Raw genomic sequence first — 21,962 nt, forward strand, 5'->3', positions numbered from 1 at the left:
AAGACTTGCAATTTCTTTTCCAGTATCCTACATTGCCACAGAAAAAGTAGGTACCTTGTCTGGAGACTTTCTTCTCCTTCTTCTTCATCTTGCCACCTTTAAGGTTCAATACTTTCTTTGAACCCTTATAGCCTAATTTCTTCTTAGAGATTTTACCCACAAGAAAAAGTGGAGCTTTTTTCTTTTTAATGTGGCTCTCAGCTATTTTAAGCATATTTAACAGCTCAGATAAAGAAGTATTCAGTTTGTTCATATGATAATTCATGACAAAATAAGTGAATGATTTAAGGAGAGATTGTAGGATCAAATTCTAGCTTAATTCTCTATCCATCACAAAATTCAATTGACCCAATCTGGTGATCAGGTCAATGACCTTCAGAACATGATCTTGTATGGATGATCCCTCAATTATTCTAGCACAGAATAACTGCTTAAATATTTCATACCTAGTAGTCCTACTATGTTCTCCATATAATTCTTTAAGATTGAGAAGTATAGATTGAGTATCCATGCTCTCATGCTATCTCTGTAATTCATTACTCATAGAGGCCAATATGAAGCATTTGATAGTTAAACTGTTATTCTTTCACATTTTGTATGTGGATACCTCCTCCTCAGTGGCATCATCCCAATCTTTTGTGGTTTAGAGACATTAAAAATATAAGAAAGCTTCTCCTAAGTGAGTACAATCTTTAAATTTCTTAATCAGTCCACATAATTGGAACCGATCAACTTATTGAAATCTAAAACTCCTCACAATGATAATGAAGATGCTATTTGTAGAATTTAATTTATAATAAATAAAGAATATTATAAAAAACTCATGATGACTTACACAATTAAATGAGATCTTTAGATTTAATTGTACCTCCCATTAGTTTATCAAACATCGTAACCCTCTACTATGATGAACGAAATATATTATATATTTATCTTAGTGGGATTGAGACCTTAATTCCTCATAATGATTTTGTATTAACACAATAAATCCTTATGAGTTTATAGGTAGGAACTCTTTCTAATTATATTTTGTATAATTTTCAATATTATATCTTGGCCTCTAAAATATTATTAGCATTATGGTAATACAACAAGCTATAATATTTTAGTTAAGTAAGATCCTTCATTTCAATACAATCAAATTTGAATATAATTGCCCTTGTGGTAACACAACAAAGCAGTATATCCAAAATTGCTGTAAGCATCTTTTATGCACCAAGATTATATTTTATCAATCCTTATGACTAGCCTTGTGGTAACACAATAAGCTTGCCATAGTTCATGATGTAATATTAATCTAGCATGAAGGAAGGCCCCTGGTAGTATTTTCAACATTAAGATTTTTTAATTTCAAGATTTCTTAACTAAATTAGCCAGGTAAGTAGGTGAGGGTCCTCCCATTACTTTTTTTAGACACCAATAAATTGATCAGGTCAGTCAATGGAATCAATTAAAGAACTACCTTTAGTACTTTTCTAGATATCAATTGATCAAGAATTGGTTAACCCATAGTTGCTTATATCTACCACTTAGTATAATTTTTATGAGGGCTTCTTTGGTCTCATGCATATTCTAAATATATAATGCTAATATACATTAATATATATTAGTATTAAATATTTTATATGTGTCAGTGTAACATATGGACATTCATCATCCTAGGACAATCTTGCAGCATAACTCTGTTATGCTAGGGCAACCTTATTTCAGAATGATGAAGTGGTGGATCAAATATGCATCAATTCATATCATCGTATGAAAGCATAATTTATAGCATAAATCATAATATGCATCACGTAAATATTGTATATATATGATTGAACCAAATAAGGCCAGCTCTGATACCACTGTAGAGTTTCAGGGAGAACATGCATAGCAGAAGTATAATGAATTTAAAAAATTTAAACTAAAAAATTTTAAATATTAAAACCTTAAACCAATACTTTTTTGATGATTAACAATCATATAATATGTATTCATAATAAAATTTAAGGTATAGAAAAAAATACTTGCAATGCTTATTCCAAAAATCCGACAGAACCTCTACCAGGTGCCCAAGCGTTCGCCCTCCAACAGTGATCCACATAGAGCTATGATCAGGACACCAACTCCTTAGGATGATTTTTCCTCTAATATTCTCACTTTTAGAATTTTTTTGGATAGTAGAAGCTCAAGACCTTCTTCTTCTCCTCCTAGCTTTCCTATCTCTATCTTTCTTCTCTCCTTGTCTTCCTTATATCTCTTCCTAGGCCCTTGTCCTAAAATCGGACTTGTCCTTACTATTTTTGGACTTATCCTAACAAAGGAAGGAAGAGATTAATTGGACAATAGAGAGAAAGAAAGAAGAGATGAAATTAGAAATCTGAATCAATAAAACCCCGACGCAGCCACCTTTATATAGTTAGCGACGGGATGCATTCAGATTTGACTCACGCCTCTCCACGCAACATCTCGCACCCATCCAAATTTTCTCACATGCCAAGTCAAATTCTCATGCCAATCTAGAAGCACATGATACATGGAAAACATCAGGAAAGGTATCCGAGAGTTGCTTCACGCAGAAAGTCTCTTCAGAAAAAATTTTCTGATGTTTCTCCGATGCATCATGAGGCTTCATTGGGCGGCATTTTTCTCTACCATAGATCAGCACATTTTGCCCATCCAAGGGGCCACAATTGAGGTGCTAATTAGAAGATGGCATGGAGAAAAAATCAAGATTAAAGGTGGTGTGAGTCAATTTTAAGATCCTTAACATATTGGACTCTAGGTGGCACATGGATTGACTTGGCTAGGTTTCCAATCTCTATCAAATTTTCACATTTAAACCATGAAGTGATTTAGCTACAGAAGGACTTCTCTATGCCTAGAATTAAATCATGATTCTCCATAAAATTTCTTCATCATGGAACCAAGAGATAAATATGAGGAAGGGGCATCCCATCTCATGGGATGCCAACACATCTTTTGTGCACAAAACAAATCCCACATGCAAAAAAAAATCTTGGTGCATGGGGAGCTGATTTCATGGCACCTAATCCCTAGTTTATCTAGCCATGGGTTGACCCAACTCAAATCCAAAATTGGTTTGACTCAATTTGGATTTAATTAATTTAGAATCAATTTCGAATCCAATTTGAAACAAGGAGCTAGGATTTGCAACATATGCTAGCATATCTATCTTGCAAACATGATATAAACCAATTAGACCCTTGATTAATTTTTTTTATGTATGACCCATTGGGTTCTACACTAGCCAGTAGTGGATCCGAGTACAAATCGATCTGATTTGATTAGAATTTAATCTAACCGATCTAGGTCCAATCGAGCTAACCCGATTTCAGTAATTAGAATCATTTCTAATTGGCGATCCAATTAAACTCTTTAATTCGATCAAATCCATAAGATAAGATTGATGTCTAGCAATGTATTATATTTATTTAAAAGATATAAAATTTTGATAAAAATATCAAAAATATCCTTTAGTGGAAAGTTACCATGCAATTCGATCCTGCGATCAACCCATATCCCAAATATGACTCTGGATATGGAATGATGTCAAATCTAATATCATATTCATATTTCTCTTAATCTTTAATGATGATTTGATTAATAAAATATTAAAAACTCTTTCTAAGTTTTATTCTACTTTGATCAAAGACCTTTTGAATTACCAATCGATCAGAGCAAGTAGGATGCGATCTCCTCTTAGTAGGAGTGATCGATTTTATATTGATCTACTCATAATCTCCATACATATTTTATCATATCCAGATCATCCCATACATGACCAAGTTATGAATGAGTATGAATCAAAATATGAATTCATATATACAATGATCTATGGTAGTCTCAAGTCAAAGGATTATATGCACAACTCCCACTATAAGAAAATATCTTTTGATGGATAAATAGATTCCATAAGATGTTTCTTAAATTGGATCAATTCAGTAAACTCATTCTCTAATGAGCACCCATATCCTTATTTTAGTGTCTCACACAAGTGGCTTATAAGATCATCCATCCTCTCCATCGAGCATACATAGGAAGTGCCAGTCTATCCAAAATATTGATCCCCTACTCAATGCTCCTATGACTAGAAATATTCTAAATCAAAATTTTTAAGATTTTAAGTCTTATAGGTATGATCTCATCATAACCCTAAAGCCATTGTCCTGATTGATGAAGTTTATCATAATTATTATAAAAGTAAGATGCAGCATATGATAAAAAAATAAATACCTTATATTTATAAAATATCAATTATATGAGTCTGAAAGATTACAAAAAAAAATTATCAAAATATAAATTTTGATTGGCTTTCAGATCGAAACTTAATAAGATCGAATTAGCCAGGTAAGTAGGTTTGAGGCCCTCTGTAGTTTTTCTTAGACACCAACAAAGTTGGTCAGGCCAGCATACGGATCTAATTAAAAAATTACCTTTAATATTTATCTAGATACCAATTGATCAAATGAATTCGATATTTGATTTGTAAGTGAATCCCGACACTACTACTTAATTTGATTTTTATAGAGGGTCTTGGACTAGTTTTGGCATGTCTTAACTTCTACATAATATGTTATATACGAATCATGCTATTCAACATGCTTTTTCAAGTTATAATATCATTTATATTATCATGCCAAAAAATGATAACAATAATAACAAAAGGATGTACTAATAACTTAACATATAACAAGTTCAGTCAATATAAAACAAACCCTAATCGAATTAGGCATGTAATACAATACACCCTTAATCAAAATAATTTAAGCACCAAACAACCATGAATCATTAAATTTCATGTTATCACAAATTCAAAATTTAATAACAAAAATTTAAATTCATGGTTCAAATAAAGTCAAAAATAATTTTTGATTTTTAAGATCGATGCTAGAAATAGATGCAATATTTTGGCAAAATATGAATTAGAACAAATCTATAGTACAACTTTTGTACTTATTTGATCAAATCTAACAAGGATAGCTCTGATACCACTATTGAATTTTAGTCATACAGTGAAATATAAATTTTAAAAAATTTTAACATATAAATTAAAAGCTTTAACAATTAAAAATATCGAACCAGAACTCAAACCTTAGAATCACCTTGTAGATGTCGAACAAAATAAAATCCAACCATACAAAGAGTTAGAAACTAACACTTCCTCAAATGAGCAGTATGATAAGAAGGTGATCTCTATGAGAATCCAAAGTAAAAATCCTCCAATGGTGATCCACATGGAAGATGGTCAAGATCTTTCCCAACCGGTGTACCACTGCAGCCTTTCTTCATAAGAATATTACTAGCTTCTTTCTCGAAGAACGATCGCACCAATGCACTATTGCCTTCGATTTCTCCACTAAGATCATGTAAAGAGAATTTCCTCTAGAAGTCTCACAACTTAGGAATTGATTTTGTACTCCAACATATAAAAAAATCAAACCCTAGGACAAGCACACCTCACTTGTTATTTTTCTCACCTCTCTTCTTTCTATCTTTTCCACTCAATTTTTTCTTGTGTTTTCTTCTAATTTTTTTCAAAATTTTTTCTCTCTTATCACACACCAAGATCTCTAATTTTTCATCAATTTTTAGCCCTTATCCCATAAGAGGCATCCCATTTAAATAGATAACGAAGAGGTGTCAAGGAGACCCAAGGGGCGCCAACTCTTGGTGCTCCACTCCCCTCTCGTAGAGAAATAAATTCTTTGATGAATTAAGTGGTGTAGAAGAGCTTCACATAGAAAAACTCTTCCTCTTCTACACTCCATAATTTTTTTATTAAATTTTGACATGTGATAATTAAGGAAATAGTGGAAACTGAAGAGATTGTTAAGAATCTTAAAGAAGAAGAACTCTTTCTCTTCTTAACACAAAAAAGAGGGTGGCGACATTAATTTTTGGTGTGAACACCAGGGTGGTGTGGAGGAGTCCTTCCACACTTAAAACTCTACTAAGTTAGATGGGAGTCCAATTAAAATAAACCTAATCCAGTTAGATCAAAGGCAACAGATTTGATTTAGCTCAAACACTTTGAACTTAACATAATTAAAAACTTGGATTAACACAATGTGCTAGCAAATTAAATTAACCTCTAAGATTTATATTAAATCCTAATTAAATCAGATTAAGATCAAATCCTAAAGTGTATAACCTATTGGGTTCCAAATCTAGCCAGCAGTGGACACAGACACTTGATCTAACCTTAATCTGATCAGATTAGGTTAGCTCAAATATCCCAATTAACTAGGACTCTTCCTAATTAATTTTTAAATTAAATTTTTTTAATTCTAACAAGTTTATAAGTCAAGATTGACGTCTAGTAACATATCATGATGATCCAAAAGAGATAAAATTTGATAGAAATTATCAAAATACTCTTCAGTGGTAAGTTACTATGCAATTCAATCCTTCAATCAAAAACATCCCATATGAGCTGGGGGTATGAAATCATGTCAAGCTCAATTACTTATCTAAATGTATCTTGATCAGAAAGTGATGATTTAGTTGATGATACATTAAAAATTTTTTTCTAATTATCATCTTGCTTTGGCCAAAGACTTCTAGAATCATCAACCTATGAGATCACATAGGACGTTCGCTCTCCTTATTAGGAGTGACCGATCCCTTACTGACCACTCACAACCTTCATGCACACTTTATCATATTTAGAATACCCCACACAAAGATTAGAGAATCAAGTTAGGAAGTAAACTAAAATATGGATTCATGTACATAAGATACCATGGTGATCTCAGGTCAAAGGATTACTTGCACAACTCTCATTAGAGAACAATCAGCAATATGTAAATAAGATCTTATTACATATTCTCTCGTAGGTCTATTCAGTGAACTCATTCTCTAATAAGCACCCACATTCTTGTATTAGTGTCGCCATACAAGTGGTTGTGAGATCAATGTTGAAAAATGTATCCTAAAGCCAATCGTTTGATGATTGTGCTAATTATAAATATATATGAATTGATCAATAATAAAAAGTAGTTGATCTTTTTTATCACAATGTTACATCTTCTAACAAATTTTTATATTGTGATGAAATTTTTAGGACTACTTTGATTAATAAAGGAGGATTTATCGCGTAGTCTTTAAATTGGTTCATGATCAAACGAAACACTATTACTAGGATGATAGCGATATCAAGTGTAGGTCGTTGTGTGCCATATGTATTGGTTGTTTTCATAATCAAATAGTATGAAGACACTAGTATGACATACAGATGAGACGTAGGAGTACATCATCATAGAACATAACCAACTGCGGAGCACTCTGCTATCAAAGGTAGCTCACAAAGGGTATGGATATAAGTATCCCTCCGATTTGAGATCACCATGGTGACTTGCAAGCAACTCACTGCACTTTGATGCCAGACTAATTGAGATTTTAATTTAGTAATGAAAGATTTTTAGATCCAGTCAAGTACTTCTTAAGTCGGTGCGTGAGTCAAGATGGGATTGACCCCTCTGAATTAGTAGGAGTTAATGTATCAATGTATTTTAATTTGGCAAAATCTGGATCTGAATAATCCATGAGATAGATTTAAAAAAGATTAAAATATAATATAGATAATTTATCTAGGATTGACTGTTAAATCTTAGGTCATCCTCAATTATTAGGGTCAAAGAAATAAATTATACGATAACCATATGCCAATAGGTTCTTGAATGTTGCTTCACCTTCATTCGACCTATCCGGATGTTGGGTCACTATTGCTAGATGTTACATCGATTGGTTCAAGAAGTTATTCCTGTACTATTGATTTAGGTTCGAACCTATGGGGTCACACTCAAAAGAAGTTTCTGACTGATCATGTAGTTGATCAATTGATGGTTAACCTTATGTAAAAATTATAATAAATTAATTTATTAAATATTAATAAATTAATAAAAGATTAATTAGTAATTAAATTACTGATTAGCTCAATTTAATTAAATAAAGAGGATTAAATAAAATCTAATTGAATTAGATTTAATTAGGTTTGACTCGATTGGTTATGAGATGATCTAATTGCTACGAGAGAATTATCCCTGAATTGATCAGAATTTTGGTTCAATCAATTCTTAATTTGATTAAAAATTTATAAATCTAATTAAATTAAATTTTTTATTTTTTATTTAGGCTAAATCAGATATGATTTGGTTTGGATTCAAATAAGAAAATTAAGAGTCTTTATTGGAATAGGACTCTTCTCCCATGCACCTCCCACTTTAACGTCATATATCCTCATGTATAAATAGTTTTTGTATGAGATTTTTTCACACCAAAAAGTAATTTTATTTTTCTATCTCACATCCAAATTTGGATAGGATTAGGTTTTAAATGGTATGTTCAAATCAGATTTGAAATAGGATACTATATAGATAATGTTTGACATTATCTCTAAGACCTTGTCACCAACTTATTTTTTTCTCCTTATATGTGTGATATTTTGAAGAGATTTTTTAGGAAAATTAGTTAGAGAATTGATTTACCATGAAAAAATATGGGAAGGAGTGTCTCATATTTTTTTGGCATATTTTGGAATGAATTTTTGAGTAGGGGTGACAACACATCAAGAGTCCATGATCTCTAGGACTCTTTGCCCCATCTCCTTACACATTGAAATAAAAGGAGTTTTATTTTATTCTTATGTGTGTAAGAGACTTGAGAGAGAGTTCTTCACATTGAGAGAGGTCTTGGGTGTGGTTTCATGGTGTGAAAGAAGAGGAGAGTCCTCTTCTCTTGGGGTGTGCACAAAAATCAGGTTTCTTGGGTTTTGGTCCTCAGGGTTTGGAAAGAGAGAAAAAATAAGAAAAAAATTATTTTCCTCTCCATCTTTCTTTCACCTATTTATCTCCTCCAGAAGTATATCTGTTGCCCAGCTATCAACCCAAGAGGGGGGGTGAATTGGGTTTCTAAAAATTTTAAGCTTAACTTATGACTTATGAAAAATGTTTGACAATAGCTAAATAAATAGGGAGAGTAAAATTAATTCAAGACTAATGGCTAAAAGCAAGAATGCAAGAAAATAATGAAGAGTTAAAGAAGAGCAATTAGGCACACCACAAACAAAAGGATTTATAGTGGTTCGGTGCCAACCTTGCACCTACATCCACTCCCCAAGCTCCTACTTGGGAATTTCAATCCACTAACTTGTATTCAACATGAATACAAATGTCGGAAACTCTGACTCTAGCTATCCCAAGCTAGTCCACTTATTTTTCGGGTACAAACCAACCCAATACACTCCGATTCAAGGTTCGGATCAACCTTTTCTTGTTTTGGAACCCTTCCAAAACAAAAATAATAACTCAAACAAAGTAAAACAATGAATAGCATAAGTAAGTACAAAGAAAGCTCCTTTAATGAGCGTATGATGCTTTAAATACACTTTACTCAAAGGGAAGAAGACTCCTTTTGATTTTCTCAAGGTGGTTGGAGACTTGAATGTGCACTTGAGGAGTTGGTGAGCTTGGATTAAAGGCTTCTTAAATGCTTTGAGTGAGCTCTTGCTTAGGGCTGAAAAGTTTGCTTGAAATCTCTTTTTCAAAAACTCTCTTCTTCTTTTTTTTTTTGATTCCCACCTATTTGTCCCTTTTATAGCTTCAAGAAATAGTAAAAAATATTCTAGGCTGAAATAGAGCTGTTAGACCATATTAAATGAGCATTAAAAGCACTTAAAACGGATTAAAAAACTAGCCGTTGTGGAAAAATCCCATCACAGGGGTCAACTCATGGGTCGACTCATGCCTGGGGGTCGACTCATGGGTCGACCTCTGTGGAAGAACATCAGAGAATCAAACGGGATGCAAGGTTCTGTAAAATTGACTTAAAACCCACAGAGGTCGACTCATGGGTCGACTCACAGGGTGTGCCAAGTTTGTGCCGGCCAAGAATTTCAGCGTGCCACACACCTCATGTGCCATGAGTCGACTCATGGGTCGACTCATATTTTTCAAACATGCATATCTTTTAAAATACAAGTCCAAAACTAATAAAATTTTCACCAATGGATCACAAATCTTTTGTTCTATCATTTATACTTTCAAATGAGAGTTTTGGTAAAATTATGATTTTACACCTGAAGAGCAATAAGTCTTTTTCAAGCGAAAATCATTAGTACCTCTTCAAATGCTTTGTAATCATCAAAATCAACCCAAGGAGCAACAATCTCCCCCTTTTTGATGATGACAAAACACTTGAATAAAAGCATATATATGAATCAATGAGCATGAATTTCAAAGGAATGAAATGCATTATAGGTAGTTTGAAGATAAATAGAAAATTTACTACCAACTTGAAAATTACTTATAAGTGCATTTGCTTGAAAAGAAGATTGATTCTTTTGGCATGTGATACATGTGCCCATTTGCTTGTGTTGCTTATTTGCATAAATAATTTGCCTATTGCTTAATGATTTGAAAATTTTCTCATTTGATTATGTGATTTTGGTATCGGAGCATGTTTAACAATTAAGTGTATCAAAGCATGTCTAAGAATTAATTTTAAAGTGTATCAGAGCATGTCTAAGAATTAATTTTAAAGTTTGCTCATTTGCTTTTGCAATTTACTCATTTTGTTTTTAAGTCTTTTATTTATCTTACTTTTGATACTTTTCTTTAATTTCTCCTCCTTTTTGACATCATCAAACATTGTTTACTCCCCCTTTTCTTTTGAATACATTTTCTCTTTTTGTTTCTTGAACTTCTTGTACTAATCATTAATTTTACTAACATTAATATTTACTCCCCCTGAATACAGCAATCATAAAATAAAATATACCATTGAGTACCATAGATATGAAATAGCAATTCATAGTATTTTAAGCATGCACAAAATTGAAAGTAACTCAATTTAAAGGACATACATTAAAAGTCAAAGAGTAGATATATAATCAAAAAGAGATTGATACCATAGTTGTTCCAATACATATTCCATAATATAAAAGTTAATTAGTTAATATCATTACATGGCCCAAAAGATAGATCCTAGAAAGAAACAACAGACAAGGCTAACTACAAGGATCTAGTAGAGCTCATGACTGGATGGATCAGAATCAGATGTATCGGAGATGGGGTGGGGAGATGAAGGATCACGATCAAGGACTCGTCCTCTACCCCGTCTACCTCTGCCATGAGTGGAGGTGCTGGCATGAGTAGGTGGGCGAGATGATCCTGAAGGCTGAGAAGCAATAGACTGAACTGCAAGAGAGAACCTGATGGTGTCTAGAAGGTTCAGAGCTCTCGAAATAGACTGAAGCAGTGCAGTGAACTGTATAGATGCATGCTCACTAGAGCCTCTGATTTCTCTCTTCAAGAAATCAAATCCACTCTCCAATACTCCTCTAAGTCTGGCTGCCTCCATAGATAGGTCTGAGACCTCAATGGTGCACTCCTATGGCTGTGGATGTGCCAGAGCTAACACTTGCCCCTGCAAGTCAAGTACTCTCCCAATCAGTCTCAAAATGTAATCCTCAAGCTGCTGAATCCGAACTGACTGATCTGAGATCATCTGAAATACAATGGAGATGTGGGGGATCAAGGTCTGATCAGATGCATCAAATGATGTGGATCCCGATGCAAAAGCTGAAGTGCTCCACTGTCGAGAAAGCAAGGAAGCCACACGCTGAGAAATCATCTCAATCTGATCATCAGCCAATTTGATCTCTGAGGGAAATGCTCTGCTGTCTGGCTGCTGGACTGGGGTGTACCTCCTGGTGGACTCTGAAGGGCCAGCCTCTGGATCTGAAATAAACTGGATGTCTGGAGATGCTGCCCTGATATCATGGAGAGGTGATGAAGGACCTTCTTCCTCAGCTCTGTCCTCAGCTCTGTCCTCAACTCTCTCTTCTGCACCCTTAATCCAGCCACCATCGGTCCTAGTGAATCCCATGCGGTGCAAAGTGTGTTGATTGATGGTGTCAGAGTGAGAAAGCCTAGCAGATGCCTCCCCCTCAAAACTAACTCCAAACCTCCTGAATACCAGTGTGAGGGCCATACCAAAAGGCAGATGTGCCTTGGATCTATTCAGTGTTTCTCTCATGGCCTCAATCATTAAAGCTGGGAGGTTTAAGGGGGTTTGGGTGATCACATGAAATATGATGCATATGTCTCGGCCTGAAAAGAGGTCATGTCTACCACTTCTTGGGAAGAAAAGCTTTGTTACCAATTGATATAGAATTCTCATTTCAATTGATAGGATCTTGGCTTCTAATTTATTTAGGCTTCCCGAGTAGGTTCCTCCTAAAATCACATTGATCCCTTCTTCTTTCACTGGGAGTTTCATGTTTGAATATCCCTCATAGGGCAAATGAAGAATCTCTCCCAAAATAATAGGATCTAAGCAGATATCAATTCCCTTAACAGTAGATGTTACTGTTCCATTGCCATAGCGTAGATTCAGATAAAACTCTCTAACCAAATCTACATATGTAACTTCTTTAAGAGAACAGTAAAAATCCCAACCTTGGTTTTTGATCTTTGAACCAATGGAGAAATCCTCTTTTTCAAAAAATTTGAAGTCAACATTTTTGCCGGTTTCTACCTTTCTGACAGAGAGTGGAATTTTACTAGGGCTGAGAGGAGACTGAGAGGAACCTGGAAGTGGAATTTTACTAGGGTTGAGAGGAGACTGAGAGGAACCTGGAGTAGATGCTGAAGCAGGAATGGGAGCAGAAGAGGTCTGAGAAGCTTGTCTTTTCCTGCGCACGCCCTCTTCCAGCTCACGGACCGATTTCCTTCTTTGAGGGAGTTTCATTTTTGGAGCCATTCTCACCACAAGAGCAAGCAAGGAGACTTGGAAGATCAAATGGGTGAGGAGAAGGAGGGTTATTAGGGGATGGAAAGGGATTTTTGGAGGAGAGAAATCTCGATTTGGAGAAGAATGGTGGAAGCTAGGGCACGCTCCAACCGCTCCAATCAAGGAAGAAAAATGGGAATAGTGCCTTTCCCAAGGGGCGATTTGAGGTGGTGAGGTGATGGAAGAAGGATCTTGGGCTTAAACCTTGGATTTGGAGAGAAAGAAGAGGAGGACTACGGGTTTTGGAGGGAGAAAGATGAAGATGGAGGGGTCGGCTCATGAACGGGTTTTTAGTTAAAAAGAGATGAACCCGTGGGATGTTGGCCGAAAATTGCAAGTATGCCATTGGGTCGACCCTAGGGACCACTCATGATTCACAAAATTTCAAGAAAATTATGAATAAATTCCGAAAAAAAATTCAAAATTCTAGGAGAAGAATTTTTGCTCTATGAAAAGTTGTGAGAATGATAATCTTGAGCTTTTAGGTCCAAGAGAGATGATGGAAATTGAGCTCAAAGAAATTTTGACATTGATTCCTTGAAATTAGAGAGATGTTTAAGAAAATGGATCAAGAATTCCTAGATCTCTCCTAATTTCACAGAATCTATCTTCACTTAGGGCCTTTGTAAAGATATCGGCTAATTGATTTTCAGTGCAAACATAGTCAAGATTATATCTTTATTTTGAACATGTTCTCTTATAAAATGATGTCTGATTTCAATATGTTTAGACCTAGAATACTGAATTGGATTTTTAGTAAGATTTATGGCACTAGTGTTATCACTTCTTATGGGTGTTTCATTAAGTTTGATACCAAAGTCTTCGAGTTGTTGCTTAATCCACAAGATTTGAGCACAACAACTTCCGGCTGCAATGTATTCGGCCTCAGCCGTAGACAGTGCTATCGAATTTTGTTTCTTGCTAAACCAGGAGATTAGGTTAACTCCAAAAAATTGGCAAGTTTCACTAGTGCTTTTTCTATCTAATCTACATCCAGCAAAATCAGCATCTGAATATCCTATTAAGTCAATTAATGAGTTCTTAGAGTACCATAATCCTAGAATTTGAGTACCATTTAAATATCTAAGGATTCTTTTAACAGCATTCAAGTGAGACTCTTTAGGATTAGATTGAAATCTAGCACACAGACAAATACTAAACATGATGTCAGGCCTACTTGCAGTTAAATATAATAGAGAGCCAATCATACCTCTATAATATTTTAAGTCTACACATTTACCTTCTTCATCCTTGTCAAGCTTACATGAAGGGCTCATGGGTGTGCCAATTGCTTTGGAGTTCTCCATTTCAAATCTTTTGAGTAATTCCTTAGTGTACTTGCTTTGGGTGATGGAGATTCCTTCCTTTGTTTGTTTGATTTAGAGTCCGAGGAAGAATGTAAGTTCTCCCATCATGCTCATCTCGAACTCCCCCTGCATGAGCTTAGCAAAGTCTTGACAAAGAGATTCATTAGTAGATCCAAAAATAATGTCACCAACATATATTTGTATAATTAATATATCATTTTGATTTCTTTTAATGAAAAGGGTTGTGTCTACATTACCTCTTGAAAAACCATTATTTAGTAAAAATTTGCTTAGCCTATCATACCAAGCCCTAGGTGCTTATTTCAAACCATATAGTGCTTTATTTAATTTAAAAACATGATTAGAAAAAGTATGATTTTTAAAATCTGGGGGTTGTTCTACATAGACTTCTTCAGCAATATATCCATTCAAAAATGCACTTTTGACATCCATTTGAAATAATTTAAATTTCATAAAGCAAGCATATGCAAGTAGAAGTCTAATGGCCTCTAATCTAGCAACAGGTGCAAAGGTCTTATCAAAATCAATTTTTTCTTCTTGATTATAACCTTTAGCAACCAATCTTGCTTTATTTCTTATTATATTTCCATGTTCATCTAATTTGTTCCTAAAGACCCATTTTGTGCCAATTATTGAATAATTTTTAGGTCTTAATACTAAAGTCCATACATTATTTCTTTCAAATTGATTAAGTTCCTCTTGCATTATATTAATCCAATTATAATCATTTTTAGCTTCTTCAATAGTTTTTGGTTCAAGATGAGAGACAAAAGCACAATGATTAAATACATCTTTAAGTAAAGAATGAGTTTTTACCCCATACATAGAATCACCAATAATTAGCTCCTTAGGGTGATTGTGAACATACCTCCATTCTTTGGGTAGGTTATTTGTACCTTGAGGTTGTTCTTGATGTTCTTCACCTCCTTCATCCTGTTTGTCTTCATGTTCCTCATTATCTTGAAATGTTGAATCTTTCAGAGTGATCTTCTTCATTCCTTCTATAAGAGGATCTGCATCATCAACACCTTCATTCTTTCTTGAATGAAGATTGTTAGATTCATCAAAGACAACATGTATCGACTCCTCTACTACTAAAGTTCTTTTGTTAAAAACTCTAAAAGCTTTACTAGTGGAGGAGTAACCAAGAAAGATTGCTTTATCTGATTTTGCATCAAATTTTTTATGTCTTTCTTTACCATTATTTAATACAAAACATCAGCAACCAAAAATATGAAAATATGCAATATTAGGTTTTCTTTCTTTCCAAAGCTCATAGGGGGTTTTCTTTAAAATTTGTCTAATCAAAGTATGATTTAAAATGTAACATGCTGTATTAATAGCTTCCATCCAAAAATATCTTGGAAGGTTGCTTTCACATAGTATGGTACGGGCCATTTCTTCTAAGGTTCTATTTTTTCTTTCTACTACCCCATTTGGTTGAGGTGTCCTGGGTGCAGAAAAATTATGGCCTATTCCTTTTTCATCACAAAATTTTTCAAAGTCTTGATTTTCAAATTCAGTTCTACGATCACTTCGAATATTTTGAATTAAAAATCCTTTCTCATTGGTGACTTTTCGGTAAAATTTAGTGAAAACTTGAAAAAGTTTCATCTTTGTGTGCCAAAAAGAAAATCCAAGTAAAATGAGAGTAATCATCTATAATTACAAAACCATATCATTTTTCTCCTAGACTAGTAGTTCTAGTAGGTCCAAATAAGTCCATATGCAAAAGCTCTAAAGGTCTAGAGGTTGAAACAATATTTTTGGATTTAAATGAAACTCTTGTTTGTTTACCTAGTTGGCATGCATCACAAATTCTATCCTTTTCAAAATTCAATTTTGGCAAACCAAGAATCAATTCTTTCTTAATTAATTTTGAAAGTGAATGCATGCTAATATGTGCAAGCCTACGATGCCAAAGCCAACTAGTCTCATTAATTTTAGCATTCAAGGATACTAGGCATTGCATGTTTATTTTGGATAGATCATTTAAATCTACCATATAAACATTACCATGTCTATGTCCAATAAATTTAATGCCATCATTAATAGGACTAGTTACAATGCAAACAGAAGATTCAAAACAACTTTATATCCTTTATCACAAAATTGACTAATGCTTAGTAAATTATGCTTTAAACCATCTACTAACAAAATCTTTTCAATATATTTGGAGGGAGTGATACCAATGTTACCTATACCGATAATCTTTCCTTTGCCATTGTCTCCAAAGGTGACCATCCCTCCATTCTTAGCATCAAGAGTGATGAATTGGGATTCATCACCAGTCATGTGTCTCGAGCATCCGCTGTCAAGATACCATTTCCTGTTTCCTCCTTGGGATGCTAGACACACCTGCAAGCAAAAGTCAAGTTTTTGTTTTAGGTACTCAAGCTTTCTTGGGTCCTTTTTGGTTAGTCATAATGGTTCCTTTTGGAACCCATATTTTCTTTACATTTGAGTTTACAGATTTGTTAGAGAAGCAAGTGTATGACTTGTGTCCTATTCTACCACATTTGAAGCAAGTACTATTAGAGAACTTGTTATTTGAAGAGTTTACATAGATATTTTTAGATACTTTTATTTTTTCAAAGGGTTATAGCCAAGTCCATCCTTGTCATACACGGCTTTTTGATTATCAAGAATCATATTAAGTTTATTTGAACTCAAGGTAAATTTTTCTACTATTGGTTTTAGCTTGACAATTTCATTCTTTAAACTTTGATTTTCTTGAAGCAGGATGGATTTTTTAATTAAAATGCTTTCATTTTGTTTCAATAAAGATTGATTTTTCGATTTTAGATCTTTGTTCTTCATCCCTAGTTTCTTTAATTCATCAACTAAATCATAAAAAGCTTCATGTAGTTCTTCAAATGTAAAGTCACTAGGAGTTTCGGAAATTACCTCATTTTCGTGTGCCATAAGTCACAGGTTGGCTTGTTCAGTCGAGTTTTCCTCTTCAGAGCTTGAGTCATCACTCGCACTCCAAGTGGCCATCATGGCCTTCTTCTTGTACTTCTTGGGACCCTTCTTCAGTTGTGGGCATTCGGACTTGAAGTGTCCCGATTTCTTGCATTCGTAGCAGATAAGGGGTTGATCTTTCTCTTTTTCTTTGCTCTGTTCCCCTTTTGTGAATGGCTTCTTCCTCATCCCTTGTTTCCTTTTTCTCAAAAATTTCTTGAATCTTCGGGTAATGAGTGCCATCTCTTCATCCTGTTCTTCATCTTCAGTGTCATCAGTTTCTTCATCTGGTGGAGCTGTGGATTTGAGGGCAATTGTTCTCTTCTTTTTCACTTCTTCCTCTTGATGTTGCTTCATGCTCAGCTCATGAGTCATCAATGATCCAAGAAGCTCTTCCAAGGGTAGAATGTTCAAGTCCTTGGCTTCTTGGATGGCGGTCACTTTGGCTTCCCAAGTTCTTGGTAAGGACCTGAGAATCTTTCTTACAAGCTCACTGTTAGTATAGGACTTACCAAGACTCTTTAAACTATTTATAATATCAGTAAAGCGAGTAAACATTTCAGTTATGGACTCATCATGCTCCATTTTAAATAATTCATATTTATGCACAAGCATGTTGATTTTAGACTCCTTTACTTGATTGGTTCCTTCATGAATTACTTCTAACCTATCCCATATTTCTTTAGCAGACGAGCAAGTAGAAATGCAATTAAATTCGTTAGCATCAAGAGCACAATAAAGAACATTCATTGCTTTAGCATTTAATTGGGCTATTTTCTTATCAACCTCATCCCATTCTTTCTCGGATTTGACTGATTCCACACTATCTATAATTTTAGTGGGTGTGTGAGGACCGTTTACTATGATACTCCACATATCATAGTCGAGTGCTTGAATGAATATTTTCATCCGAGCTTTTCAATAGGTGTAATTAGACCCATTGAAAAGTGGAGGTCGGTTAGTAGATTGCCCCTCGGCTAGAGAAGTGCCAACTTGAGTTGCCATAGATCTTTGGCTCTTTGATTGTTTAGATCAAAGTAGGGCTAGAGCACCGGGCTCTGATACCACTTGTTGCCCAGCTATGCAATCCAAGAGGGGGGGTGAATTGGGTTTCTAAAAATTTTAAGCTTAACTTATGACTTATGAAAAATGTTTGACAATAGCTAAATAAATAGGGAGAGTAAAATTAATTCAAGACTAATGGCTAAAAGCAAGAATGCAAGAAAATAATGAAGAGTTAAAGAAGAGCAATTAGGCACACCACAAACAAAAGGATTTATAGTGGTTCGGTGCCAACCTTGCACCTACATCCACTCTCCAAGCTCCTACTTGGGAATTTTAATCCACTAACTTGTATTCAACACGAATACAAACATCGAAAACTCTGACTCTAGCTATCCCAAGCTAGTCCACTTATTTTCCGAGTACAAGCCAACCCAATACACTCCGATTCAAGGTTCGGATCAACCTTCCCTTGTTTTGGAACCCTTCCAAAATAAAAACAATAACTCAAACAAAGTAAAACAATGAATAGCACAAGTAAGTACAAAGAAAGCTCCTTTAATGAGCGTATGATGCTTTAAATACACTTTACTCAAAGGGAAGAAGATTCTTTTTGATTTCCTCAAGGTGGTTGGAGACTTGAATGTGCACTTGAGAGTTGGTGGGCTTGGATTAAAGACTTCTTGAATGCTTTGAGTGAGCTCTTGCTTAGGGCTGAAAAGTTTGCTTGAAATTCCTTTTTCAAAAACTCTCTTCTTCTTTCTTTTTTTTGATTCCCACCTATTTGTTTCTTTTATAGCTTCAAGAAATAGTGAAAAATATTCTAGGCTGAAATAGAGCCGTTAGACCACATTAAATAAGCATTAAAAGTACTTAAAATGGGTTAAAAAACTAGCCGTTGTGAAAAAATCCCGTCACAGGGGTCGACTCATGGGTCGACTCATGTCTGGGGGTCGACTCATGGGTCGACCTCTGTGGAAGAACATCAGAGAATCAAACGGGATGCAAGGTTCTGTAAAATTGGCTTAAAACCCGCAGAGGTCGACTCATGGGTCGACTCATGCCTTGGGGGTCGACTCATGGGTCGACTCACAGGGTGTGCCAAGTTTGTGCCGGCCAGGAATTTCAGCGTGCCACACACCTCATGTGCCATGAGTCGACTCATGGGTCGACTCATATTTTTCAAACATGCATATCTTTTAAAATACAAGTCCAAAACCAATAAAATTTTTACCAATGGATCATTTCTAATTCAGTGACGGAAGGCTACTGGGTGTAGTCAAGTACTTGACTTGTCGGTGCGTGTGTCAAGATGGGATTGACCACTCTAGTTCAGGAGCTGTGTAAGTCGTGTTTCAATTTAGCAAAATCTTGGCCAGGGTAGTCCTAGTGAGGAGTCATAGGACTCTTTGAGTTGAGCACGATTCGGATGATCTGATCAGGGTTGACAGTTTAACCCTGAGTCATCCTATACACGGGGTCAAAAAGGATGAATTATACAGTAACCATATTCGTGTAGGTTCTGAGTGTTGCGATTGCGACTATTTGACCTATCCAAATATCAGGTACCATTGCTAGATGGTCACTTCGATTAGTACAGGAATTGGTTCCTGTGCTATCAGCTTAGGTTCGAACCTGTGGGGTGACACACATTAGAGGTTTCTATCTGATCTGATGGCTGGTGAAGAGTCCCACTGGACTGGGACTCTTCGATCAAGAGTCCTAATGCTCGGAGACTCTAAGTCCTACGTGTCTGAGACTCTATGATCGAGAATCAGGATTCTCTGATCATGAGTTCCATACATTTTGGGTACTGGGGTCAAGAGTCCCACTGGTTTGGGACTCTTCAATCAGGGTTTCATATCGATGGACTTTGATGCCCGATTGCCCATCAGATTTGAACTCAATATTTATGAGAGATTTAATTAGTGATTTAATTACTAATTAACTCAATTTGATTGAGTAATTATTTTTGGATCAAGTCAAATTGAATTGGATTCATTTAAGTTTGACCCGATTAGGTTAAGAGTTGACCTAATCGCCAAGGTGGTTTGGTCCCTGATTTGATCAGGGGTTGGGCTTAGTCAATTTCTGATTTGATTAGAATTTTATTAAGCCTAATTAAGCCTAATTGTGTTGGGTGTAATTTAGTCTAATTGTGCCTAACCTATTTTAATAAGGTTGGTTCAATTAGATTTGAAACCACCTTGACTTATCTCCCTGCGCCACCTCACCTCACCTGCGCCTATTTGAATTCACGAGAAACAAGTTCTCATGAATTTTCTCCCATGCAGAAGCCTTCCCATGCCCCACCTGTGTGCACCATCTGAGTGGATAAAGATGGTTGGTTGGCCATTCAAATTCAAATGAAGTTTGAATTTGAATGGTCAACTAATCAATGCGCCACCTTATCCCTTGTGCGCCCCTTTCTCTACACGAGAAAAAGTTTTTCATGTAGACTTTCCATGCACAAAGAACCCACGCCCCTTCTCTTCTCATGCCTTGAGTAGATAAGGATAGGTTGGTTGGCATTTGAATTCAAATTCGATTTGAATTCAAGTGAGCAACCACCTAGCTTTAAAGACGTATCTTGCATTGTTTTTAAAAAGAAGAGGTGGGGCGTGCGTATATCTGATCTGAGAGAGATAGGGTGGTATGAAAAAGTCCTTCTGCATGAGAAAAGAAAAGAAAAGAAGAGAAAAGAAAAGAAATAGAAAGGGCGCAGGGTTTTCTGAGAGTACTCTAGGGTTTCTGCCTAGGGTTCGAAAAGTGAAAAAGTGAGCTACGAGTGTCGTGAGCCCACCAAACTTCAGAGAGAGCTTCATCAACCTCTCAAGTATCTTTCTTGATGATCTGGAGCATCCAAGGAGTCAGCAAACACTGATCGAAAGAGTTCGATCAGCATCAGTCGTCAAAAAGATTTTATAACGAACTAGCATTCGTGAGGAGTCGATCAGATCGGGAGCTTCATGTGGATAATTCATGAAGGCCAGACATACTGTGTGGCTATATTGCGATGATCAGACCATTCCGACGGTGATCAGACTGTGGCGATTGACTACTCATACGAAGGTAATGTGTTCTGAATACATAACAGTAAAATATTTACTGTAGAATTCGAAATTTTAAATTTAAATGCATGCTATATATATCATATTTAAATTTTTTTATAGGATTAATATATATTAATTAATTAGATTAATTAATAATTTTTGTCATAAAATTATAATTTTAAAAAAAATTATCATTTTACCCCTGCACTGAAATTCCCACTAATGGTATCAGAGCGGGTTCTAAAATATGATATACATTTGCATGCATAGATTAAGTAGTAATCTAAAAGTTTAAATTTAAAATTTGAAATTTAAAATTTAAAATTTAAAATTCAAAATTTGAAATTCAATAATTTGAAATTTGTTTGAAATTTAAAATTCAAAATTTAAAATTTGAAATTTAAAATTTAAATTTTGAAATTGGTATATTTAGATTTACTTGATCTAAGTAGCAAGTAGTCTAATTGGGTTGGTTACCATGGTCATCCGGTCATAGGAGAAAAGTAGGATTTAAAGGCCCTTTTGTCCCATTCGATGGGGTTCTCTTATGGCGGTAAGGGTGCCGATGCGATTATATCCCATGCAGACGAAGCAGCGAAAGGACTTAATTGTAAAGGTTCAATTGTAAAATTTATCATCAATGTGTTAGATTTGATCTAAAGGAATATTCATGATTTATTTTGATTGAGCTATTTTCTGTTATGTAATTAGCAATAGGATTGCTGTTTATGAAATGTGCTGATCCGTTTATAAAATGAGTCAATACATTTAGTGAACAGAAAATAAAACTTTTCAAATTTAAAAATTATTTTCGAAA

Source organism: Elaeis guineensis, chromosome 8 (assembly GCF_000442705.2).
Source record: "Elaeis guineensis isolate ETL-2024a chromosome 8, EG11, whole genome shotgun sequence".
NCBI lineage: Eukaryota > Viridiplantae > Streptophyta > Magnoliopsida > Arecales > Arecaceae > Elaeis > Elaeis guineensis.